The following is a 26,982-nucleotide window of genomic DNA, read 5'->3' on the forward strand; positions in this document are numbered from 1 at the left end:
TTTGGGCGTATTTGAGCGTTTCCATTTCCCATAGAAAGTAATGGAAACGCTCGATTCAAGCGACAACGAGCGTTTGCTACGGGCGTTTCGTTGCTTTAATCAATAGAACTTGTCGCCCATGCAGAAGATTAAAAAAATCTACCAACATAGCAACAAGTGATGAAAAGATGATCATTTTTCCTATTGGCTAAAATAAAAAACGTCCAAGTAAAAAACGTCGGACAACGCTGTATGCAAACGCGCAAATAAGCATGAATACGCGCGACAAAACGCCGGAAAAAAACGCCCAAAAAAAAGACCGAACGACCGACGCTCAGGTGTGAATGCAGCCTTACGGTAGTGCACATTTTTTTTTATTACAAAAGTACAAACGAATGATCACTGCCCCCTCGGCTCTAACTGGCCTTCTCAGGAATGAACACATGGAAGGGCAACGCATGTAAAAAAAAAAGCAAAGAAAATTCCCAGCTCAAATTGCCAGCCAGCCTGCAACCAACCAAATTATCCTGTCTAACAGTTTGCATTTAATACAGGGCTTTAGTTTGAACTCTATACGTTTGAGAGCCTCCATAGTAGAAGCACATTCATTAAAATGGATAGGCAGAGGGCTGGTGAGCCTGGAGGGAGCCCACCCCTCCATAAAGCCACAGGGGCACACTGGACACCCAGCATATAGCACTATGGCAGCAAATGTGTCCAGTATTCCAACAGTAAAAACAAATGGCCACTGCTTCCACCTATAACTGGCCTTTGCAGCAAAGAGCACATGGAAGGGCAACGGATGTAAAACAAAATCAAAGAAAATTCCCAGCTCAACTCACCAGCCAGGCTGCAACCAACCAAATTATCCTGTCTGCATTAAAAACAAGGGTTTCATTTGGCTGCCTAGTTTTTTCCCCCCTAGAGTTTTAAAGGAACTGTGACAGCAAGGTAAGTTTTAACCACTTAAGACCCGGACCTTTAGTCAGCTAAAGGACCCGGCCAGTTTTTGCGATTCGGCACTGCGTCGCTTTAACTGACAATTGCGCGGTCGTGTGACGTGGCTCCCAAACAAAATTGGCGTCCTTTTTTTCCCCCACAAATAGATCTTTCTTTTGGGGTTATTTGATCACCTCTGCGGTTTTTATTTTTTGCGCTATAAACAAAAACAGAGCGACAATTTTGAAAAAAATTCTATATTTTTTACTTGAAGGGTCTGGTATGGATATTTGGGGGGAACCCCACGTCATTTTTTTTTTAAATTGATGGCGGGGTTCCCCTTAATATCCATATCAGACCTGAAGGGCCTGTTAATGGAATTTGGGGGGACTCCCATGCTTTTTTTCTTTTTATGAATGAATCACCTCTGAATTGCCAGAGCCGACAATTCATTAGAGCCGAAAGGCCGGTTTTAAATGCCTTTTTTTTCTTTCAGAAATGACACTTTGTGCAGGGACAGTTCTATGTACGGGAAACATGCACTTTTTCACATGCTGACTTTACACCCCCCCTAGGTACGAAATTTAATGTAATATTTCACTTTTATTGTTTCACTTTTAGCATTATTAAATTCACTGCTCCTGAAAAAACGGCCGTTGCATTGATACATGTTTCCTGGGACAGGACCCAGGTCCCCAAACACTTTTTAGGACAACAAATTGCATATTAGCCTTTAAAATTAACACTTTAGATTTCTCCCATAGACTTTAACAGGGTGTTCCGCGGCTTTTCGAATTTGCCGCGAACACCCCTAATTGTTCGTTGTTCGCCGAATAGGCAAACAGGCAGTGTTCGAGTCGAACATGAGTTTGACTCGAACTCGAAGCTCATCCCTACTGATCACCAATGTAAGGGACATTCTTCTCACTGATCACCAATGTAAGGACATTCTTCCCACTGATCACCAATGTAAGGAACATTCTTCCCACTGATCACCAATGTAAGGAACATTCTTCCCACTGATCACCAATGTAAGGGACATTCTTCCCACTGATCACCAATGTAAGGAACATTCTTCCCACTGATCACCAATGTAAGGAACATTCTTCCCACTGATCACCAATGTAAGGGACATTCTTCCCACTGATCACCAATGTAAGGAACATTCTTCCCACTGATCACCAATGTAAGGGACATTCTTCCCACTGATCACCAATGTAAGGAACATTCTTCCCACTGATCACCAATGTAAGGAACATTCTTCCCACTGATCACCAATGTAAGGGACATTCTTCCCACTGATCACCAATGTAAGGGACATTCTTCCCACTGATCACCAATGTAAGGAACATTCTTCCCACTGATCACCAATGTATGGGACATTCTTCCCACTGATCACCAATGTAAGGAACATTCTTCTCACTGATCACCAATGTAAGGAACATTCTTCTCACTGATCACCAATGTAAGGAACATTCTTCCCAGTGATCACCAATGTAAGGAACATTCTTCTCACTGATCACCAATGTAAGGAACATTCTTCCCACTGATCACCAATGTAAGGGACATTCTTCCCACTGATCACCAATGTATGGGACATTCTTCATATCATTAGTCTGTATTGTGGTTTGAAAACTGTCACATGACATAAAAAAAAGTATCGGTATTCGGTATCGGCGAGTACATGAAAAAAAGTATCGGTACTTGTACTCGGTTCTAAAAAAGTGTTATCAGGACAACCCTTATGATAACCAAAACATGTTTTCAAGTCTTAAATCCTATGGATCCTTGCTGTGGGAGGTGCCCCTAGGACTATACATGATCGACTTTACCTGGGGATGTGTTTCACATGTGTGGTCTGAACACCGTTTACATATGCGGGCGCTGCTCACGTTATTTTGAATAATTTCTAACTTCGGATAAATCTGTATTTGTGACGTTCACTAACAGCCCAATTTGAAAAGAGATTCCAATACCTATAATTTAATTATTGGCTATTATTTCAGATTTTCGCGTTTTCGATTTTCCGAATTATCGAATTTCCAAATTTTTGAATTTATGAATATTCCGAAAAATTTGTTAAGTGGGTTTTCGGTAATTCTGATCTTTCCAAATTAACGCATTTGTCAAAAATCATAAAAAAAAAAAGCAAATTTGGAACAAAACGAATTGGACACGTCTACCTAGAACTGGCCTTTGCTGCAAGGAGCTCATGGAAGGGCAACGGATGTAAAACAAAACCAAAGAAAATTCCTAGATTTATATCACCAGCCAGCCTGCAACCAACCGAATTAACCTGTCTAATAGTTTGCATTAAAAACATGAGTTTAGTTTGGCTGTCTAGATAATTTTTTTCCCTAGAGTTGTAGATGAATTTAATAGTTAGTTATAATTTCAGTTATTATTTCCGATTTTCTAATTTTTGGGGTTTTCAAATTATTAAATTTACGAATTTTCTAATTTTCGTGTTTAAGAATATTCAGAAAAATTCATTAAACGCGTTTTCGTTAATTCGGATCTTTCCGAATCAACAAATTTCTCGAACTTTGTTAAATAAACAAATTTGTAACGAAACAAATTGCACACGTCTACCTATAACTGGCCTTTGGTGCAAGGAGCACATGGAAGGGCAACGCATGTAAAACAAGACCGAAGAAATCACCAGCCAGCCTGCAACCAACCCAAATTATCCTGTCTAAAGCCCTCTACACACGATCAGATATCTGATGGAATCTAATCCGATGAATTTTTTCGTCGGATATCCGATGAAGCTGACAGTCTTGCCTACACACCATCAGTCAAAAAAATCAGACCGTGTCCAACGCGGTGACGTAAAACACAACGACCTGCTGAGAAAAATGAAGTTCAATGCTTCCGAGCATGCGTCGACTTGATTCTGAGCATGCGTGGATATTTGGCGGAAGGACATCTAAACATAGACAAAATTGAGAGTATAGCCTCATATAAACAATAATATGTAAAAGTAATGTACCATCATCCCAGTTAATTGCGAAAAATGGGGAGCATGGGGGGAGGGGAACAGTTGCTGAGGCTGAACAAAATCTAAACATAGACGATCGTTTTTTTTTCTATTGTTTTTTTTTATCCATAGGAAAAATTTAAAACATGTTTTATTTTTTTTCTCCGATGGAAAACAAACCGGTGGGGCCCACACATAATCAGTTTGTCCGATGAAAACGGTCCATCATTCTGTTTTCATCAGACAAACCGATCGTGTGTACAGGGCCTTAACAGTTTGCATTAAAAATAGAGGCTTCGTTTGGCTGCCTAGTTTTTTTTTTTTTTCCCCTAGAGCTGTAGACAAATTGCCACAGCAAGGTAAGTTTTAAAGCGGAGGTTCACCCGTACATAAAACTTTTTCCCCTTAGATGGATGCTCGTTTTGTCTAGGGGAATCGGCTAGTTGTTTTAAAATATGCGCTGTACTTACCGTTTACGAGATGCATCTTCTCCGCCGCTTCCGGGTATGGGCTGCGGGACTGGGCGTTCCTATTTTGATTGACAGTCTTCCGAGAGGCTTCCGACGGTCGCATCCATCGCGTCACGATTTTCCGAAAGAAGCCGAACGTCGGTGCGCAGGCGCAGTATAGAGCCGCACCGACGTTCGGCTTCTTTCGGCTACTAGTGACGCGATGGATGCGACCGTCGGAAGCCTCTCGGAAGACTGTCAATCAAAAAAGGAACGCCCACTCCCGAAGACCCATAACCGGAAGCGACGGAGAAGATGCATCTCGAAAACGGTAAGTACTGCTCATATTTTAAAACAACTAGCCGATTCCCCTACACAAAACGAGCATCCATCTAAGGGGAAAAATTGTTTTATGGGTGAACTCCCGCTTTAAGTTGGATCGATAATAGAAGAACAATGGAAGAAGCATACTTGTTGGTTCTAGAATGTACAGTGGAACCTCGGATGGCGAGTAACGCGGTTAACGAGCGTTTCGCAATACGAGCGACTGTATTTGAAAAAAATCCTAACTCACTATTGTCTCGCAAAATGAGCAGGATTCAGGCTAAAGCGGTGTGCAGTACCGCGTTTGGCCTGAGGTGGGGGCGCCGTAGCCGAACGGCGCCGTTCGGGAATACTCAGACTCGGAAAGACATGGAAATATTCCGACCCCAAGCCTTTCCAGGGTTTGTGGAGGTCGGGCCTTACCCTCCGTTTCCGAGGCTCTCTGGTGCCTCCCCCGCCTCTGGCCTGCATGCGGTATTGCATCCCATTAAAGTCAATGCGGAACAAATTATTTTTGTTTCCATTGACTTCAATGGGGAAACTCGCTTTGATATGCGAGTGCTTTGGATTACGAGCGTTCTCCTGGAACAGATTATGCTCGTAATCCGAGGTTTCACTGTATTGTTTTAATTATTTATTAGACTGTATGGCGGACTGTAGACGGAGGACGGTGATGTCAAACTAAAGTTTCTCTGTGTTTTTCACACACCGATAAATAAAGGATGAATATGTGGAATAAAAAAAAAAAAATGAGAATCTTTTTAGTTATTTTTTATTAGACGTAAAAAGACACATGAAACGATACAATGCGTCTTAATTCCACTTCACATCTCTGAAATGTCTTCATGTTTTAGGTAACTCCTCAGCAATTCGCTGGCAGAACGCATGTATTATCATTGCGTGAGTGGCGGATGTACGGCGATTGGCAGACACAACCGCCTACGCAGATTCTAGGGCACACCAATGGTCCTTGTTCTTGGCAGCTCTTCTGGCAGTGGCCCTCACAGTGAGAATAGACTTCATTTGGTGGACAATCTTTGGGGAAGAAAGCAGGAAGAGAATTAGGCCGTGAAAGGTCATTAATAAAATATTTTTATCTTTATAGCTATAAAAAAAACATAATTAAGAAAAATATGAAAATCCCCCAAAAATTTGCCTATTGTGTTTTAGTTTGTTTCAAATGATTTTATTTCATTATTTATCCACTTAAGACCTGGACCATTATGTAGGTTAAGGACCTTGCCCCTTTTTGCGATTTGGCACTGCGTCGCTTTAAGCGAAAATTGCGCGGTCGTGCGACGTGGCTCCCAAACTAAATTGGCGTCCTTTTTTTCCCCAGAAATAGAGATTTCTTTTGGTGGTATTTGATCACCTCTGCGGTTTTTATTTTTTGCGCTATAAACAAAAATAGAGCGACAATTTTGAAAAAAAAAACACAATATTTTTTACTTTTTGCTATAATAAATATCCCCCAAAGAATATATAAAAAAACATATTTTTTTCCTCAGTTTAGGCCGATACGTATTCTTCTACCTATTTTTGGTAAAAAAAATTGCAATAAGCGTTTATCGATTGGTTTGCGCAAAATTTATAGCGTCTACCAAATAGTTTTATGGCATTTTTATTATTTTTTTTTTTACTACTGATGGCGGCGATCGGCGATTTTTTTCGAGACTGCGACATTATGGAGGACGCATCGGACAATTTTGACACATTTTTGTGACAATTGTCATTTTCACAGCAAAAAGTGCTATAAAAATGCATTGTTTACTGTGAAAATTACAATTGCAGTTTGGGAGTGGTTAAGTGGTTAAGTGTGACCTCATATGTGTTTCTAACTGCAGGGGGCGGGGCTGGACTTGTGACATCATTGATCGCCTTTCCCTATATCAGTGAACAGTCGATCAATGACAGTGCCACTGTGACGAATGGGGAAGGTGTGTTTACACTCACCTCTCCCCGTTCTTCAGCTCCAGTGACCGATCGCGGGACAACGGCGGCGGTCAGGTCAACGGGTCCTGTGGGCGCGGTCACGGAGCTTCGGACCGGGTTGCATGCGCGCGCCGGAGGCTGGGCTTAAAGAGACACATACAGGTATGTGATTGTGCCCAGCCGTGCCATTCTGCTGACGTATATCGGCGTGAATGGGTCCTTAAGTGGTTAACGACGCGGCCTGTTTATTTACGTCGGCAAGGCAGCATCGGCTGGGCAAAGGCACGTACAGCCGCGGGTCGCGCGCCGCCGGCGAAGTGCACGCAACCCGGTCCGAAGCTCCGTGACCGCGCCCGCGGGACCCGATCACCGCCAGGGTCCCGTGATCGGGTCACAGAGCTGAAGAACAGGGAGATGTAAGTGTAAACAAACCTTTTCCTAGTGGCATGTCAGTGATTGTCTGTTCCCTGTCAGCGGAACAGACGATCAGTGCCGTGTCAAGCCAAGACACGCCCCCCTACAGTAAGAAACCGTTCCTAGGGAACACTTAACCCCTACAGCGCCACCTAGTGGTTAACCCCTTCACTGCCAGTGTAATTTTCACAGTAACCAGTGCAGTTTTTGGCATCGATCGCTGTGAAAACGACAATGGTCCCAAAATGGTGTCAAAAGTGTCCGATGTGTCCGCCATAATGCCGCAGTCATGATAAAAATCGGTGATCGCCGACATAAAATTTTTTTTATTAAAAATGCCATAAAATAGTCCCCTATTTTGTAGACGATATAACTTTTGCGCTAACCATTTAAAAAAAAAACTATTATGATCTTTTTTACCAAAAATATGTAGAAGAATACGTATCCGCCTCAACTGAGGAAAAATTATTTTTATATATCTTTTGGGGATATTTTTTTATAGCTCTATTTTTGTTTATAGCGCAAAAAAAAAACAAATAAAAACCCCAGAGGTGATCAAATACCACCAAAAGAAAGCTCTATTTGTGGGGAAAAAAAGGACATCAATTTTATTTGGGAGCCACGTTGCACGACCGCGCAATTGTCAGTATTTTTATCTATTCTACTCTATTTGTTTCTAGTCTATTCTATTATTTGAAGTTTTTTTTTTTAGAAGATGGTTATATTCTTTATATTGTATTCTATTTGTTTCTAGTCTATTCTATTATATATATATATATATATTTTTTTTTTTTTTCTATTCTATTCTTTTATTTTCTATTCTTTTGTATTCTCTTTGGAAATTGGAAAACTATTAGAATTTGAAAACTTTTCTTATCCAAAGTTTAAAACTATGATGCCGCACGCACACAATCATTTTTCGGCATGAAAAAAAAAACGTCATTTTTTGGCATGTAGAAAAAAATGTTGTTTTTTCCAACTTCATCATTAAAACGACGTTGCCTACACACGATCGTTTTGAAAAAATGCTCTAGCAAAGCGCGGTGACGTACAACACGTACGACGGCGCTATAAAGGGGAAGTTCCATGCGGATGGCGCCACCCTTGGGGCTGCTTTAGCTGATTCCGTGTTAGTAAAAGACGATTTGTGCTTTTCTGTCTGTTACAGCGTGATGAATGCGCTTACTCCATTACGAACGCTAGTTTTACCAGAACGAGCGCTCCCGTCTCATAACTTGCTTCTGAGCATGCGCGGGTTTTTAACGTCGTTTTAGCCCATACACTATCATTTTTTACAACCCGAAAACGACATAGTTTAAAACGTTGTTAAAAAAATGCAGCATGCGCGGAAAAAAAAAAAGTGTCGTTTTTCAGAACCCGAAAAATTATGTGAAACCCACACACCATCATTTTAAATTACATTTTTTAATGCCGAAAAATGATCGTGTGTACGCGGCATTAGAATTCGAAAAAACAGGTTGTAACAACCAACAACGAGGAAAAATACTTACTGAATCCATCAACACCAAATGAATAGAGGGCTGCAGAAATATAAAAGAGATTAAATTAGTTCACAAAAAATGGCAACATATAGTAGAAGAATTCGTAACATAATAACGAGATGGGATCAGTGATGAAATGATTCCCAGGAACAGAGTACATGTAAATTAAAAGCAACAATAAAACATATACAGTGTAACCACGGATTGCGAGTCTCGCGGTTAACGAGCGTTTCGCAATACGAGCATTGTATTTAAAAATTTCCTAACTTGGTTTGCGAGTGTTGTCTCTCAAAACCAGCAGTATTCAGGCCAAAGCGGTATGCAGTACCGCGTTTGGCCTGAGGTAGGGGGATGCCAGAGCCGAACGGCGCCGATCGCGGAAATGCACGGAAAGGCCGAGGACAGCTCGGTTGACCTTGGCAAACCTCAGAAAGGCTCGGGAACAGAGGCCCAGATTCACGTAGAATCGGGCAAATCTGCGGCGGCATAACGTATGACATTTACGTTACTCCGCCGCAAGTTTTACGGGCAAGTGCTTGATTCACAAAGCACTTGCCTGTAAAGTTGCGGCGGCGTAGCGTAAATCCCCCGGCGCAAGCCCGCCTAATTCAAATGATCCGGGTAGGGGGCGTGGATCATTTAAATTAGGCGCGTTCCCGCGCCGAACCTACTGCGCATGCGCCGTCCCTAAAATTTCCCGACGTGCATTGTGCTAAATGACGTCGCAAGGACGTCATTGGTTTCGGCGTGAACGTAAATTACGTCCATCCGTATTCGCGACCGACTTACGCAAACAACGTAAAAATTCAAAAGTCGGCGCGGGAACGACGTCCATACTTAACATTGGCTGCGCCTCCTAACAGCAGGAGCAACGTTACGACGAAAACGACTTACGCAAACGACGTAAAAAACTACCGCCGGGGCGCATGTACGTTTGTAAATCGGCGTAAGTAGCTAATTTGCATACTCTACGCTGAAAACGACGGAAGCGCCACCTAGCGGCCAGCGTCAGAATGCACCCTAAGATACGACGGCGTAAGAGACTTATGCCAAGTCGTATCTTAGGCTAATGTCGGCGTATCTAGCTTTCTGAATACAGAAAGTAGATACGCCGGCGCAGATTTAAATTTACGCGGCGTATCTATGGATACGCCGGCGTAAATTCTATCTGAATCTACCCCAGAGTCTTTCTGAGGTTTACCAAGGTCAGCCGAACTGTCCTCGAGCCTTTCTGGCCTTTGAGTCTTTTCGGCGCCCCCCCCGCCTCTGGCCACATGCAGTATTGTATGCCATTGAAGTCAATGCGGAATGAATTATTTTCGTTCCCATTGACTTCAATGGGGAAACTCGCTTTGATATGCGAGTGCTTTGGATTACAAGCATTCTCCTGGAACTGATTATGCTCGTAATCCGAGGTTCCGCTGTATTGCATTGTGAATGTGGTCAGTCTTTTAAACCTGGAACATTTCATGAGAAAAATGGGATCTGGGACAAATTTGTTGATCTCTGGAGATCCAGGGTTACGGGAAACTGAGCCCCATTGATAATCGGGGTCCAGTCCTCGGGAATTTGGGTTGTAACAAGTCTGTATTATAATAATAATAATAATAATAATAATACAAATTCAATAAACAATATTAGGAAGGGAACTCACCCAATGAGAAGAGGAGAAGTATAGCGACGGGTTTCATCATTTTCTTTTCTGATCTGTGAAATAATAAATATACAATGGGGTATTTACTAAGACATAAGGCTTAAAGTGGTTGTAAACCCCCCCCACCCGGAAGTTACACCTACGGGTAAGCCTAGATTAAGGCTTACCTTACCTGTAGGTGTTTGCAATATCTCCTATGCCTGCACGGTTTAGGAGATATTTGCCAATAGATGAACACCGTTGTCTACAACGCATGCGCGCCGTAGACAACGGTGCGGGCGCAGTAAAAAACCTATTCAGAAAAACAGCAGTGCCGTATTTGATGGCTCCCGCGCGCATGCACGGGAATGACGTCATCACCGCTCCGGCCAATCACAGTGCCGGAGCGGCGATTCCTGGAAGTAACCTTCCGGGTATCTGTGAAGAGATGCCTGCAGCCCCGGAGCGGGAGATGAGGACGGCTTCGGGGGCTTTGATTCTAAGGTACTGTAAGTAATTCATAATGAGCTAGTATGGTAGTCATACTAGCTCATTATGGCTTTGTCTTGCTGTCTTGCAGGTGTTTTTATTTTTTTTCAAGTAAAAAAATTACCTTTAGAAATTTTTTTTTTTTTTTACCTTTACAACCCCTTTAATGTAATAATCTATTGTACTGTTTGCCAAAACCATTATTATTTGCAGCAATGAGAGCGGAAATAACAATCGCATAGATGGAAATAATGAGTAACACGTGAATTGAGCCTCCACAGTCCAATCATACATGAATCCCATTACTGCCCCCCCCTTTTTGTTGCAGAATAATGCACAATAATACATGTCACCATAGGCGTGCGCAGGGGGTGTGCCAGGTGTGCCTGGGCACACCCTAATCACGCTGTGCAGTGCAGATTCACCCTGCTGACATTTCCCCCCAAATAAAATTGTAAAAAAATAAAATAAAAAATAATACAAAAATAAAAAAACTACTAGACATGTGCAGAACGAAAACATTTGTTTTGTTATGTTTCGCCTCGTTATTTATGTCAATTTGTTAAATTCGTTTTCAAGATTAGTTTTGTTTCGAAATCATTTTCGAATAGTTTTCCAATTTCCAAAAATAATAAAATAGAATAAAAAATTAAAGGAATAGAATAGAAAAAAAAATTCTATTTGATTCCTTTAGTTCCTATACTATTTTATTCTTTTGGAAATTGGAAAAGTATTCAAATTCGAAAAAGTATTCGAAAACTAGTTTGAATTTGAATTTTGTCCAAATTCGAATTTCATTATTTCGGATTCGTTTCAATTTGGTACTATTCTAATTCGGATTTCCAAATAACAAAAATTTGTCCGAATTTTTATTTTGGAACTAAACGAACCGCACATGTCTAAAAAGTACCTCTGCTCTACTGACGCCGCCCACTGCCCTACAACATTTTTACATTTATTTAGAGTGCGTGTATGCATACAGGTGTTTTTGAGCTTTGGGGTGCACACCCTAATGCCACAGGCTGCGCAAACGCCTATGCATGTCACCATCATATGTCATGTGACAAGCTAAGCTCTATAATGACTATAATGATCATAGCACACAATGGTCACATTTTAGAATCCCAACACCAAGGCCCAGATTCTCCTCCAGCGGCGTAATTTTGTGCGGGCGTAACGTATCCGCTTTACGTTACGCCTCCGCAACCTACACGGGCAAGTGCTGTATTCTCAAAGCACTCGCTCCGTAAGTTGCGGCGGCGTAGCGTAAATCGGCCGGCGTAAGCCCGCCTAATTCAAATTTGGATCAGGGGGGGCGTGTTTTATGTAAAACTACTGTGACCTGACGTGATTGACGTTTTGCGGTACGGCGCATGCGTCGTCCGTGGAATTTCCCAGTGTGCATTGCTCCAAAGTACGCCACAAGGACGTCATTGGTTTCGACGTGAACGTAAATGACGTCCAGCCCCATTCACGGACGACTTACGCAAACAACGTAACTTTTTCAAATTTCGACGCGGGAACGACGGCCATACTTAACATTGGCTGCGCCTCATATAGCAGGGGCAACTATACGCCGGGAAAAGCCTAACGTAAACGTCGTAACTTTACTGCGTCGGCCGCGCGTACGTTCGGGAATTTGCGTATCTAGCTAATTTGCATACTTGACGCGGAATTAGACGGAAGCACCACCTAGCGGTTAAAAAAAAAATGCAGTTAAGGTCCGACGGCGTAAGAGACTTACGCCTGTCGGATCTAATGGATATCTATGCGTAACTGATTCTAAGAATCAGACGCATAGATACGACGGGTCGGATTAGGACTTACGACGGCGTACATGGCGCTGCGCCGTCGTAAGTCCTTTCAGAATCTGGGCCCAAGTTCCCATCTTAGAAGGACAATACAATCACATAATGTCCCCCCCCTTTGTAGAATAAATTTCCATACTTACAGAGCTGATGTCGGATCCGATCAGGAAGGATAAAGTGAGATGACAATGTGGTCGGTTGGAGATCTTTTATACCCTTATGTGTCCTGGGTGGGAGGGGCCAACCATAGGATGTGTCTAATGATTGGCAGAATGTGTGGCCCGTCCCACAACAAGGCGTGACCCTGTGACCTTCAGCAATGAGGATATGCCTATTAATATTTCATATATAATTAACCATAAAAAAATAAAATAATCCAAAAGGCAGCAGAGAAACATGTCCATTGCCTGTAAGTATTAGTGCAAAAATAAAAAACATATTTATCACACAAGTATCTTATAATTTCTACAGTAGGACATTTGGCCAAGTGACCTGAAAAGGATACAATAAAACCAACGTCCCCCTGGGCATCTATAATGCTCCCCCTTTTGTGTAGGCTTAAATATCGGGACCCAGAATATCTAAGTTAGGAATAGTCCTGTCTCGTACATATATGTAGCAATGCATGGATGTCACAGTCGGATTTTTCTTCAAAGTTTCACAATATCTCTTACATGATCCATTTTGGTTTCCATATACAATGTGGTAGAAGGTCTGCCTAACCAGTTTCGCTGGTACTTCATCAGTTGCACCAGAGGCCAAATGTAATTATCTTTAGCCTCTGACACAACTGGTGTAATAACGGAGAAACTGGTTAGGCAGACCTTCTACCAGTGGCGGTGCGTCCATAAAGGGCGCATGGGCGCCGCCCCCTCTCTCCTGCCACCTGTCTATCACCAATAGATAGACTCATGCATTGCATAAATCTATCTATGGTCGCCGCTCCCGCCCCCTATTCAGGTGTCTGGCCCCTTTTCGGGCGCCGGGCACCTGAATTACAGTGACGAGGTATTTTTTGGAAGCACCTGATTAGAGCCATAGGGGTAGATCCACAAAGCGAGTACGCCGGCGTATATACTGATACGCCGGCGTACTTTCAAATTACCCACGTCGTATCTTTAGTTTGAATCCTCAAACCAAGATACAACGGCACCTGAATTACAGTGACGAGGTATTTTTTGGAAGCACCTGATTAGAGCCATAGGGGTAGATCCACAAAGCGAGTACGCCGGCGTATCTACTGATACGCCGGCGTACTTTCAAATTACCCGCGTTGTATCTTTAGTTTGAATCCTCAAACCAAGATACGACGGCTTCTGGGTTTGATCCCACAGGCGTACGGCTTCGTACACCTTCGGATCGTAGATACAATACTTTGGCGTCCGCTGGGTGGAGTTCTCGTCGTTTTCCGCGTCGGGTATGCAAATTAGCTATTTCCGTCGATCCACGAACGTACGCGCGGCCGTCGCATTCTCTTACGTCGTCTCTAGTTGGCTTTTTCCGGCGTATAGTTAAAGCTGGTATTTTGCGACGCATAGTTAGACTTGCCATGTTACAGTAAGTATGGGCGTCGTTCCCGCGTCGAAATTTGAATTTTTTTTATTTTTTGCGTAAGTCGTCCGTGAATCGGGATGGACGTAACTCACGTCTAAGTTAAAAAAATGACGTCCTAGCGACGTCATTTAGCCCAATGCACGTGAAATTTCGGGACGACGCATGCGCAGTTCATTCGGCGCGGGGACGCGCTTCATTTAAATGAAACCCGCCCCCTAATCGCCGATTTGAATTCCGCCGCAAGAAATACATTACACCGCCGTAACTTACAGAGCAAAATCTTTGAGGATTCGAAAGAACACCAGGTAAGGTACGGCGGCGTAGCGTATCTCTGATACGCTGCGCCCATCTAATTCTCTGTGGATCTTCCCCATAGGCTCTTGATGGACACAGTGTCAGCAATTGATTGGCACACTGGCAGCAATTGATGGGCACAGTCTCAGCAATTGATGGGCAAACTGGCAGCAATTGATGAGCACAGTAGCGGCAATTGATGAGAACACTGGCAGCAATTTATGGGCACAGTGTCAGCAATTGATGGGCACACTGGTAGAAATTGATGGCCACAGTAGCGACAATTGATGAGCACACTGGCAGCAATTGATGGGCACAGCGCTTCATTTAAATTAAACCCGCCCCCTAATCGCCGATTTGAATTCCGCCGCCAGAAATACATTACACCGCCGTAACTTACAGCGCAAAATCTTTGAGGATTCGAAAGAACACCAGGTAAGTTACGGCGGCGTAGCGTATCTCTGATACGCTGCGCCCATCTAATTCTCTGTGGATCTGCCCCATAGGCTCTAATAGGCGTTCAAAAAGGTGAACAGCCGGCGCCATGCTGGGCGCTCGCAGTTCACTGAATGAATATTCGCTTTCCTAACACTGAACCGCCTCAGGTCTGTTACCTTTTACCTGATTGGCTGTTAAAACGACAGGCACTGTGGTTGGACGCCTGTCAGGTGTCCAATCATAACAGAGGACGGTAAGAGACAATTGGAGAAGACATTGAGGAGCGTGGAGGACACCGCTGTCCCTCTGAGACCAGGTAAGTGCCGGGGGGCGGGGGATGCAGACTGGCAGCATTTTATGGGCTCAGTAGTGGCAATTGATGGGCACACTGGCAGCAATTGATGGGCACAGTGTCAGCAATTGATGGGCACACTGGCAGCAATTGATGGACACAGTGTCAGCAATTGATGGGCACACTGACAGCAATTGATGGGCACAGTAGCGGCAATTGATGAGAACACTATCAGAAATTGATGGGCACAGTGCCAGCAATTGATGGGCACACTGGTAGAAATTGATGGCCACAGTAGCGACAATTGATGAGCACACTGGCAGCAATTGATGGGCACAGTAGCGGCAATTGATGGGCACAGTAGCAACATTTTATGGGTACAGTGGCTGTGTTTGATGGGCATAGTGGCTGCATTTGATGGCATAGTGGCGGCAATTGATGGCACAATGGCTGCGTTTGATGGGCACAGTGGTTGCGTTTGATGGGCACAGTGGCTGCTTTTGATGGGCACAGTGGCTGCGTTTGATGGGCACAGTGGCTGCTTTTGATGGGCACAGTGGCTGCATTTGCTGGGCACAGTGGCTGCGTTTGATGGGCACAGTGGCTGCGTTTGATGGGCACAGTGGCTGTGTTTGATAGGCACAGTAACTGCATTTGATGGGCACAGTAACTGTGTTTGATGGGCACAGTGGCTGCATTTGATGGCACAGTGGCGGCAATTGATGGGCACAGTGGCTGCGTTTGATGGGCACAGTGGCTGCGTTTGATGGGCACAGTGGCTGCGCTTGATGGGCACAGTGGCTGCTTTTGATGGGCACAGTGGCTGCATTTGATGGGCACAGTGGCTGCTTTTGATGGGCACAGGGGCTGCGTTTGATAGGCACAGTAACTGCATTTGATGGGCACAGTAACTGTGTTTGATGGGCACAGTGGCTGCATTTGATGGCACGGTGGCGGCAATTGATGGCACAATGGCTGCGTTTGATGGGCACAGTGGCTGCATTTAATAGGCACAGTGGCTGCTTTTGATGGGCACAGTGGCTGCATTTGATAGGCACAGTAACTGCATTTGATGGGCACAGTAACTGTGTTTGATGGGCACAGTGGCTGCATTTTATGGCACAGTGGTGGCAATTGATGGCACAATGGCTGCGTTTGATGGGCACAGTGGCTGCGTTTGATGGGCACAGTGGCTGCGTTTGATGGGCACAGTGGCTGCGTTTGATGGGCACAGTGGCTGCAATTTATGAGGTTTTTTTTTCAGTTTGTTTGCACCCCCCCAAAAAATGTTGAGCACCACACTGCCTTCTACCTCATTCCTTCTGGTGCTTAGACCCCCAATGGATTTCATGTTATGTGGATACTGATAAGTGTTGGTAAGTATATGGTACTATGATTATGTGGGATCTTGGCGATTTGGTGGTTGCCAGGTCCTATATTGGAGTCCGATCCTATATCCAATCCATCAGCAATTGATGGGCACAGTAGCGGCAATTGATGGGCACAGTAGCAACATTTTATGGGTACAGTGGCTGTGTTTGATGGGCATAGTGGCTGCATTTGATGGCACAGTGGCGGCAATTGATGGCACAATGGCTGCGTTTTGATGGGCACAGTGGTTGCGTTTGATGGGCACAGTGGCTGCTTTTGATGGGCACAGTGGCTGCGTTTGCTGGGCACAGTGGCTGCCTTTGATGGGCACAGTGGCTGCGTTTGATGGGCATAGTGGCTGCATTTGATGGCATTTGATGGCACAGTGGCGGCAATTGATGGCACATTGCCAAATGAAAAGTAAAATGTATTTAGTAGGAAAACTGCTTACATCAAGTAAGGATAAAAAAAACGCAGTAAAAAGCAAAGGGAGTAGTGACACACTCGCCTCCACACCTTACTTCTGTTAGACACCACCGGAACTGAAATCACAAGGCTCCACCCAACGCGTTGCGTCACTGGTCACGTGACTTCCAATAATATATATTTCTATATAGATATAGATATATATATATATATTTGTCTATATATATATATATATATATATATATATATATATATATATATATATATATATATATATATATATATACACTATGTTTTTTTATTATTTTAATGTTTTGGGGTTTAGCAATTAATTTGCGCAAACAAATTCTTTGTAGTTCAAATAATAGGGGTATGGCAAACTTTGTGATCAATGATGTCTGTATGTCCATCTCAGAAGATATTTTTGGAAAAATTATGACGGGGGGAGGGCTGATATCGCCTCTGTAGATTGAATAGAAGAATTGTATTGGGGAAAACTGACGGCACTCATGTAAAATGTAACAAAAGATAAGATCAGGTTTGTAAAATGAACAATAATTTCGGAAAAGTGGAGATATCACAGGAGTGACTTATAATTTATGTTTGGAAAAACTCACCTTTTTTTTTTTTTATCAAATTCTTTATTTATTTTTTTGCAAAATAAAAATCCCCTATTTATAGTGCCCGTAGGAGCAGGGCCGCCATCAGGAATTATGGGGCCCCTTACACAGCTTCAGGCATGGGCCCCCTGGAGCAGAGAACCGGGGCGGGGGGGGGGGGGCTGCCGTGAATTGAGAAGCGGGGGGGGGGCCCTTTACAAAAAAAGAATAAATAAAGAAAAATATATATAAAAAAAGGGGGGGTAGCCATCCGGGGCCCTGGGGACCCCTCTGGGCCCTTTAATAAAAAGAAAAAAAAGAAATAAAAAATATATATTATATATATATATATATATATATATATATATATATATATATATATATTTTTTTTTTTTTTTAAAGGGGGTTGCCATCCGCTCCCCTTACAGGTGTACTGCCTATACCCCCTGATGGCGGCCCTGCGTAGGAGTATACACACGGTGTGTCGGGCGTGCCTGGGTACACCCCAATCTGGGGGGTTGGCAACCCTTTAATTGTGATCTACTCATCAATTGTGGGCAGGTGATGGATAAAAAGTAGTGGTTGTCACCGGCGCAAACGAATATATAATGAATAAAAAATTATATTATAATGGCCTGCTGCAGTACTGTGTAAACCTTCAAAGAGGTTTGGATGAAAAAGCAAAAAAAATTTGTTACTGCGCTGGTCTAAATATATGATGTCACAAAAAGGTGATGGATAGACCAATATCCTTCCTGCCGACCCCCTAGTAACGATCACTGTGTTCATTCATAACTGAACCATAGTAAACTGTTTACCATGCTTCAGTTTGGGAATAAACAGGAAGCTGCTCTCAGCACAGAGCACTTCCCATTTGTTCACCAGTGCTGCTGATGCTTGGTGAATCTCAGTCCTCAGTCTCTTTCTCTAAACAGACCCCTGATATTTCACTAAAGCCCCCAGAGGGGCTCCTAAAAAACTGCAAAAAAAATTGTAAAAATATTGTCTGTGTGTGTTAAATATATAAATATAAATATATAAATATATATGACCCCACCCATCTCCATACCATCAAAACATCACTTCCGCCCATACAGTAGCTTTTAAAGGGCCATTTGAGGGTATGTGGCCTGGTACGGTTCAGGAGAGGGGGGGGGGCGCTGGCTAGGTTAACGTGCTCGGATAAGGGGTCTGGTGTGGATTTTTGGGGGAACTCCATGCCATTTTTTAAACATTTTTAGGGTGGAGTTCCCCTTAAAATCCACACCAGATCAGAATGGTTTGGAATGGATATTTGGGGGGAACCCCACGTCATTTCTTTTTTAAATTGATGGCAGGGTTCCCCTTAATATCCATACCAGACCTGAAGGGCCTGGTAATGGAATTTGGGGGGACCCCCACGCTTTTTTTTTATTTTTTATGAATGAATTCTCTCTGAATTGCCGGGAGCCGACAATTCATTATAGCCGCGAGTCCGGTTTTAAATTACTTCTTTCCTTTCAGAAATGACACTTTGTGCAGGGACAGTTCTAAGTACGGGAAACATGCGCTTTTTCACATGCTGACTTCACACCCCCCCCCAGGTACGAAATTTAAAGGAATATTTCACTTTTATTGTTTCACTCTAAGCATTATTAAAATCACTGCTCCCGAAAAAACTTTTTTTTGCATTGATACATGTCCCCTGGAACAGGACCCGGGTCCCCAAACACTTTTTAGGACAATAAATTGCATATTAGCCTTTAAAATTAGCACTTTAGATTTCAAACGTTCGAGTCCCATAGACTTTAACGGGGTTTTAAAGTTCACACAAACTTTTGGTGTGTTCGCAGGTTCTGGTGCGAACCGAACACCCCCTTATTCCCTGATATAGGGAAAGACGATCAATGATGTCACACGTCCAGACCCGCCCCCCTACAGTTAGAAACACACATGAGGTCACACTTAACCCCTACAGTGCCCCCTAGTGGTTAAACCCTTCACTGCCATTGTCATTTTCACAGTTATCAGTGCATTTTTATAGCACTTTTCGCTGTGAAAATGACAATGGTCCCAAAAATGTGTCAAAATTGTCCGATGTGTCCGCCATAATGTAGCAGTCACACATAAAAAACGCTAATCGCCACCATTAGTAGTAAAAAAAAATATTAATAAAAATGCAATAAAACTATCCCCTATTTTGTAAACGCTATAAATTTGGCGCAAACCAATCGATAAACGCTTATTGCGATTTTTTTTACAAAAAATATGTAGAAGAATACGTATCGGCCTAAACTGAGGAAAAAAAATTTTTTTATATATATTTTTTGGGGGATATTTATTACAACTAAAAGTAAAAAATATTTATTTTTTTCTAAATTGTCGCTCTATTTTTGTTTATAGCGCAAAAAATAAAAAACGCAGAGGTGATCAAATACCACCAAAAGAAAGCTCTATTTGTGGGGAAAAAAAGGACGCCAATTTTCTTTGGGAGCCACGTCGCACGACCGCGCAATTGTCAGTTAAAGCGACGCAGTGCCGAATCGCAAAAAGGGGCCTGGTCCTTTACCTGCATAACGGTCCGGGTCTTAAGTGGTTAATATACTGTATATATATGAAATAAACAAGCAGAGATTTATTTATTTATTTTTATTAAAAATAAACACATGACACGGTAAAATGCTTCTGAATTCCATTTCACATCTCCTTCCCCTGAAATGTGCGCCATGTTGTTCATGTTTTATTTCTAGCAATCGCTTGGCAGAACGCAGGTGTTATCAGCGCTTGATCGGCGGACGTATGGCTGTTTGCAGACGCACCCATAAAGACAGATCATAGGGCATGGACGACGACCTTCATTGCAGGTCGGCTCACAGGGGGATCGACATTTAGAATAGACTTCATTTGCTCCACACTCTTTGGGGGGGGGAAAGAAAAAAGAAAGAAGAGTCAGTTCACTTTTCACATATTTTTTTTTCATAAGGCGGCCGGCTATCTGATAAACGTAATGCCAGCGGCGCATTCGCCACAAGATCACCCTTTTTTTAGGTGCCTGAGTGGTGACCCCCCTCTTCCCACGGCTTCCTGGTTGTTTCCTGGCTTAGGCTGGGTTCACACTACGGTTTTCCCGTCCGTCAGCCGCATACGATTTATATGAAAAAACGTATGCGGCTGAAACGGACAGGAACGTATGGAACCGCACATATGTACGTTTTCCATTGACATTAATGTTAAAGGAAAACGTATGCGGTTGCCATACTGTTTTAAAAACGACCGCAAAACCGTGGTTGAACACGGTTTTGCGTACGTTTAAAAAACGTTTTGCCAGCAAATCGTACGCACCCGGATGCATCTGGGTGCATACGATTTGCAATGCATTCTCTATCTATACGTTTTCCCGTCCGGGCCCGTACGTTTTCGATACTGAAATCGTATGCGGCTGACGGACGGGAAAACCGTAGTGTGAACCCAGCCTTACCTGAGTCGTCGGTAAGCCCGAATACCGAATCCAATGCAGCCGATGGCTAGGCAGGAAGTCTAGTAAGGGAAAGATGCCCCCCCCCCCACTTTGCCGTATGTCGTTGTAGGATTGGCTTTCTGATAACAGTAATGCCAGCGGCGCATTCACCGCAAGATCACCCTTTTAGGTGCCGGAGTGGTTCCCCCCCTTCTTCCCTCGGCTTCCTGGTTGTTTCCTGGCTTACCTGAGTCGTCGGTAAGCCCGAAAACCGAATCCAATGCAGCCGATGGCTAGGCAGGAAGATGAGTAAGGGAAAGATGCCCCCCCCAACACACACACACTTTTCTGTATGCCGCTGTAGGATCGTCTTTCTGATAAAAGTAATCCCAGCGGTGCATTCGCCACAAGATCACCTTTTTTTCCCGGTAAGCCCGGAACCTAATCCAATGCAGCCGATGGCTAGGCAGGAAGTCTAGTAAGGGAAAGATCCCCCCCCTTTACTTTGCTGTATGTCGTTGTAGGATTGGCTTTCTGATAACAGTAATCCCAGCGGCGCATTCACTGCAAGATCACCCTTTTAGGTGGCCGAAATAGTGCCCCCCTCTTCCCGCCGCTTCCTGGTTGTTTCCGAGGCTTACCAGAGGCGTCGGAAAGCCCGGAACCAAATCCAATGCAACCGATGGCTAGGCAGGAAGTTTTTTTTTTTATTCATTAACCTCCCTGGCGGTATGATTCTTTCAGAAAAAAGATGCTGAAAGCGGTACCATTATTTGCAAGGAAATTTGGCGTTATATACTGTAGGCCTGTAATTTTTAGGAATAACTCACTTACATCTGACCAAACAAGAGTCTAGTAGGCATCCCGGGTATGACATTTTAAAAAAAACAAAATTATAAATTATAATATAATAAATAATTATAACAAATAATAATATAATTATAATAAAAATTATTCAATAATGTAATCAACTCAAAATCACTGAACTTTGCTCAGTTGCAGAATTGTTGCTGTCATTATTTATTTATTTTTTGACGAATTTCCCCACAAATCGCTATCGCACAATTCTGCAAGTGATTATAATTTATTATCGCTGTTTTTTTAGCTGCTCTAAAATCATTTTTGACATAAAGGGACACTTTTGGTTGCTATGGACAATCTACAGTTTCCAGGCAGAAAGAACAGTTTTTATTATATAAAAGAACATGCAGGACACTGGGCAGACCACTAGGGACAAGGGGGGTGTGTATTTTTTACATACAGTACTGTAATAATTTTTAAAAACAAAATTATAAATTATAATATAATAAATAATTATAAATAATTATAACAAATAATAATATAATTCTAATAAAAATTATTCAATAATGTAATCAACTCAAAATCACTGAAATGTGCTCAGTTGCAGAATTGTTGCTGTCGTTATTTTTTTTTGGGCAATCTACAGTTTCCAGGCAGAAAGAAAGGTTTTTATTATATAAAAGAACATGTAGGACACTGGGCAGACCACTAGGGACAGGGGGGGTGTGTATTTTTTACATACAGTACTGTAATCTATAAGATTACATTATACTGTATGTAATGTGTTTGTTTACATTTTTGAATTTGGCGCCGTTCTCCGCTCCCGTGCGTCGTAACGTCGCAGGGAACGGAGATCGGCGGCACAGGAGGACACGCTCGCTCACACAGCGCGGTGGCATCGCTGGATCCAGGGACAAGGTAAGTAACTTTGTCTGCTGCTGCAGCGAGGCGAGCCCGAGTCTGACTCGGGGTTACCGCTTTTGGTATGAAAATCTCACCCCGAGTCAGACTCGGGAATACCGCCAGGGGGGTTAAAGTGTATTTTTTCCCCATAAAAATTGTGTTTGAAAAACCGCTGCACAAATACAGTGTGATATATAATAATGCAACAACCGACGTTTTATTCTCTGGGGTCTCTGCTAAAAAAAAAAAAAAGACAATATTTGGGGGTAATTAATTCTTCTAGCAAAAAATAAAAATGTTGTCAGAAAAAGGCCCGTTCAGCAAGGCGGCTAACAACAAGATACTTACGTTCTCCATTGACACTGAATGATTGCAGGGCTGTAGAAAGAGAAAGGAAATTAAATTATTTCACAAAAAATGATAATATATATTAGAAGAATTTGTAACATAATAACGAGATGGGTTCAGTGCAAAAACATTTCCATTCCATTGGAGCTCCACCGTAAAATAAACCCGAACCGGGAGAAAAATCTCTGGGGATCCAGGAGGACGGGAAACTGAGCCCCATTGATAGTCGGGGTCCAGTCCTCAGGAATTTGGGTTGTAACAAGTCTGCATTATAATAATATTAATAATTCAATAAACAATATTAGGAAGGGAGCTCACCCAATGAGAAGAGGAAAAGTACAGCGACGAGTTTCATCATTTTCTTTCCTGATCTGTGAAATAATAAATACACATAATAAATAACAGAAGGCCTTATGTACTAAGCTATTGTATTGCTATTGTACTGTTTGCCAAAACCATTATTATTAGCAGCAATGAGAGCGGAAATAACAATCGCATAGAGGGAAATAATGAGTAACACGTGAATTGAGCCTGTAAGTGAATTGAGTCTCCACAGTCCAATCATACATGAATCCCATTACTGCCCCCCCTTTTTGTTGCACAATAATACATGTCACCATAGGCGTGTGCAGGGGGTGTGCCAGATGTGCCCGGGCACACCCTAATCACGCTGTGCAGTGCAGATTCACCCTGCTGATATTTCCCCCCAAATAAAATTGTAAAAAAAAATAAAATAAAAAATAATACAAAAATAAAAAACGATTAGACATGTGCAGAACGAAAACATTTGTTTTGTTACGTTTCGCTTCGTTATTTATGTCAATTTGTTTTCAAGATTAGTTTTGTTTTCGAATCATTTTCGAATAGTTTTTCCAATTTCCAAAAATAATAAAATAGAATAAAAAATTAAAGGAATAGAATAGAAAAAAAAAATTCTATTTGATTCCTTTAGTTCCTATTCTATTTTATTCTCTTTGGAAATTGGGACAAGTATTTAAATTCGAAAAGTATTCGAAAACTAGTTTGAATTAGGATTTTGTCCAAATTCGAATTTCATTATTTCGGATTCGTTTTAAATTCGGTACTATTCTAATTCGGATACATCCGGATTTCCAAATACCAAAAATGTGTCCGAATTTAAATTTTGGAACTAAACGAACCGCACATGTCTAAAAAGTACCTCTGCTCCAGGGATGGACTGGCTATTGGGACTACAGGGAGTTTCCCGGTGGGCCGATGGCTCAGTGGGCCGGCTTCAGTGACAGCGGACCGCCGCCCCCCTTCGCTCCTCTGTCTCTCCCTCCCTGCAGCGCTCACCTGGGGGGGAACAAAGAAGCAGGGGGAGGACCAGAGGAGCAGGGGGGACGACAGAGGAGCATGGGGGAGGGGACAGACAGCTGACTCAACAGCTATGGCCTGGGAGTTTCTCACTTCTGCCTAATCTTGTCCCATAAGGGGGGGGGCACCAAACTGATTCTTTCCCCAGGTGAAATAATGTCTAGCTTCCCCACTGGTACTGCCTATAAAAGTACCAGTACCAGCAGGGCCGATCCTAGGGTCACAGACGCCTGGGTGCAGAAATATTTATGGCGCCCCCCACATGGGTGTGGTCATCTTACCAACACCACCCCTTTACAAATGTTTCTATGGAAACACAGTGGCAGCGGCGGTGACTGGCAGAGAGAGCAGCCTCTGGACACAGACAAGGAGAGGAGGAGGAGGCAGGGGAGCACTTTGGCGCTTCAGTGCCCCCACCTCTGAGGCGCCTGGGTGCACTGCACCCCACGCACCTGCCTAGGATCAGCCCTGAGTACCAGTCATTCTACTCTAATAAAGTAGAATGGCTAGTGGCTAGTGAAGGGGGAGAGGGGGCTTGGGTGGCCGGGGGGGTGCGGGAGTTGACCGGCTGCCATGGGAGAGACCTGTCAAAGTGGGCCAGTCTGGATGAAGTCCAGGGCCAATTTTTTGTCCCAGTCAGCCCTGCTCTACTCTACTGATGCCGCCCACTGCCCTACAACATTTTTACATGTGCGTGTATGCATACAGGTGTTTTTGAGCTTTGGGGTGCACACCCTAATGCCATAGACTGCGCAAACGCCTATGCATGTCACCATCACATGTCATGTGATCAGCTAAGCTCTATAATGGCTCCATTATAATGAGTCCTATTATATACAACACTAGCTGAATACCCGGCGTTGCCCGGTCTTCCTATCTTAACCTTTTGGGGAGGGAAATCATAGTAATATAAATATACCCATCTTTTATATAAGGGTGTAGTTAATGTAACTGTCATATATTTTTATTTGGCATATAAGTAATATGTGTACCAGGTATTATTGAAATATCTCCAGGCGTACAGAAGTTATGTGGGAACATACATTTCCCATTGATTTGCATGGGACTTTAAACAAAAACCCCGCCCCTCACAAATGGGGGTAGTTAAGGGATAAATTAACTATCCTATAGTTTAAGTGGACATATAAGTAACATGTGACCAAGTGTTATGGAAATATCTACAGCCGTTTGGAAGTTATGAAGTAACATGTATTTCCCATAGAGTTGAATGGGACTTTAAAGAAAAACCCCGACCATGGCAAATGGGGGTGGGTAAGGGTTAAACCACCTATCCTATGTTTGTTGCTGACATATAAGTAACATGTGTGCCAAGTTTCATGTTAATATCTTTAGCTGTTTGGACGTGATGCTGGAACATACATACATACATACATACATACATACATACACACACACACACGTTGAGTTTTATATATATAGATTACAATAAACATTAATATTGTGAAAGGTCATAGCACACAATGGTCACATTTTAGAATCCCAACACCAAGCCAAGTTCCCATCTTAGTAAGGACAATACAATCACATAAAGTCCCCCCCTTGTAGAATGAATTCCCATACTTACAGAGCTGATGTCGGATCTGATCAGGAAGGATAAAGTGAGATGACAATGTGGTCTGTTGGAGATCTTTTATACCCTTATGTGTCCTGGGTGGGAGGAGCCAACCATAGGATGTATCTGATGATTGGCAGAATGTGTGACCCGTCCCACAACAAGGCGTGACCCTGTGACCTTCAGCAAGAGAATGAGGGTGGAGAAGGGAGCAGAAAATTAGATAAGGGAGCAGGTGGAAAAAATGTAAAAGCTCCATGAAAAAATTATATAATAAATATAATAAAAATAATAGTTAAAACAATAATAAAGAAAATAAATAAAGAGAAAAAAAAAACACACACACACCACAAAAATCATATACACATATCACTTGTTTGTTGCAGCTCCCTTATATACATTGGGCCGGATTCAAGTAGATTTGTGCATTTATTACGGAGGCGCAGGGCAACGATTTTGCCCTGCGCCCCCGCAATTTTTTTGCGCTGCCCTCGATTCACGGAGCAGAAGCTCCGTAAATTGCGCGGGCGCGCCGGCAAAATGCCCGGCGCAAGAGCGCGTAATTTAAATGATCCCGTAGGGGCGGGAATCATTTAAATTAGGCGCGTTCCCGCGCCGAGCGTAGAGCGCATGCTCCGTCGGGAAACTTTCCCGACGTGCATTGCGGCAAATGACGTCGCAAGGACGTCATTTGCTTCAAAGTGAACGTGAATGGCGTCCAGCGCCATTCACAAATCACTTACGCAAAGTACGTAAAATTCAAATTTCGCGACGCGGGAACGACGGGTATACGTAACATTGGCTGCCCCTGCTAATAGCAGGGGCAGCCTTGCGCGAAAACCGCCATACGGAAACAACGTAAATTGCGTACGCAGGGCTCGCGCAACGTTGTGAATCGGTGTTAGTATGCAATTTGCATACTATACGCTGAGCACAACGGGAACGCCACCTAGCGGCCAACGCAAGAATGCAGCCTAAGATATGCGGGCATAAGAGCCTTATGCCGTGCAGATCTTAGGCTGCAGTCGGCGTAACGAGGTTCCTGAATCAGGAGCATTCGTAACGCCGGGGCAAGTAAGCAATTGCGCTGTGTAACCTATGGTTACACAGGCGCAATTGCTTCTTGAATCCACCCCATTGTATAAAAAGTTTCTCCAGAT

At 43.1% G+C, this 26,982-nt stretch overlaps 2 long non-coding RNA genes across 2 annotated transcripts; both read right to left on the minus strand.

Annotated features, from left to right (window-relative positions):
* Positions 1-5,425: 5,425 nt before the first annotated feature.
* LOC120916269 lies at positions 5,426-12,651 on the minus strand. The gene is made up of 4 exons (XR_005743977.1): positions 12,593-12,651; positions 10,174-10,226; positions 8,529-8,558; positions 5,426-5,706 (listed from the first exon to the last, which is right to left on the minus strand). It is a non-coding gene; the product is annotated as an uncharacterized LOC120916269 (long non-coding RNA).
* Positions 12,652-20,036: 7,385 nt separating this feature from the next.
* LOC120916268 lies at positions 20,037-25,893 on the minus strand. The gene is made up of 4 exons (XR_005743976.1): positions 25,835-25,893; positions 23,230-23,282; positions 22,912-22,941; positions 20,037-20,318 (listed from the first exon to the last, which is right to left on the minus strand). It is a non-coding gene; the product is annotated as an uncharacterized LOC120916268 (long non-coding RNA).
* Positions 25,894-26,982: the final 1,089 nt, after the last annotated feature.

Source organism: Rana temporaria, chromosome 10 (genome assembly GCF_905171775.1).
Source record: "Rana temporaria chromosome 10, aRanTem1.1, whole genome shotgun sequence".
NCBI classification, from domain to species: domain Eukaryota; kingdom Metazoa; phylum Chordata; class Amphibia; order Anura; family Ranidae; genus Rana; species Rana temporaria.